The sequence below is a fragment of the Gavialis gangeticus genome, unplaced genomic scaffold (genome assembly GCF_001723915.1).
Source record: "Gavialis gangeticus isolate Ggan-Ray unplaced genomic scaffold, GavGan_comp1, whole genome shotgun sequence".
Lineage (NCBI taxonomy): Eukaryota > Metazoa > Chordata > Crocodylia > Gavialidae > Gavialis > Gavialis gangeticus.
The window spans coordinates 53433950-53434258 of record NW_017729032.1 but is presented as its reverse complement, the minus strand read 5'-3'; positions in this window follow the sequence as shown (position 1 = coordinate 53434258).

Here is a 309-nt window from a genome sequence, read left to right as displayed (position 1 = left end):
AGGCAACAGCCCCTCTGGGCCAGCTGCCAGTGGACTATGGTTGCAGGGCTGGCCTTTGTGTGGCACTACTGCCATTTGTGCCTCCTGCCAAGCCATCCAGGCAGCTATCACCAGGACAATGTTCCAGGTGTGGTGGCCTGTTTTGAACAGTCAAAGCATGTCTTCCTGGCCCCATTTGGCCAGCATGTCAGTCACAGCCAGATGGGTCCAAGGCGCCAGCTCTGAGCAGGCAGGGTCCTGCCACTGGCCTCCCTAGCAGGAATTCTGGTGTTCCCTACTGGAAAACTGAAAAATCCCTGATGAAAAAAA